The sequence below is a fragment of the Penaeus monodon genome, chromosome 24 (genome assembly GCF_015228065.2).
Source record: "Penaeus monodon isolate SGIC_2016 chromosome 24, NSTDA_Pmon_1, whole genome shotgun sequence".
NCBI classification, from domain to species: domain Eukaryota; kingdom Metazoa; phylum Arthropoda; class Malacostraca; order Decapoda; family Penaeidae; genus Penaeus; species Penaeus monodon.
In genome coordinates, this window is record NC_051409.1 from 26065706 (window position 1) to 26066125 (window position 420).

Sequence of the window (420 nt, forward strand, 5' to 3'; positions counted from 1 at the left end):
TCATAGTGTGCTTCATTTTATTCTTTGGGATCTGGCCGTCCACATGAACAAAATGGAAACGCATGAAGTAGATGAGCAGTAACAAGGCCCAGCGCAGTCGCAGTCCCGTGCAGATGAGGTATATGCCGCTGAAGATAATAACAAGATAATTAAGTGAGTGGCATTAACCGCTCCATTAATTTCAAGTTATGATATTTTAGATATGATAATTGTCAGTGAGAATTAGAATAACGATGATGATTATAAGATATTTAGAAGAGAAAAGAGAAGGGCAAGGGGCGGAAGCGAGGAGGAGGAAGAATCTGAAGAAGTGAAAGAAATTTCGCCGATATGAAAGACTTTAAGACTTAAAACCGCCCCATTAAACTCTCTTGCTATTTCCAGCTGACGTTCTGGCGTTCTTGGCGCGCTATTATTATC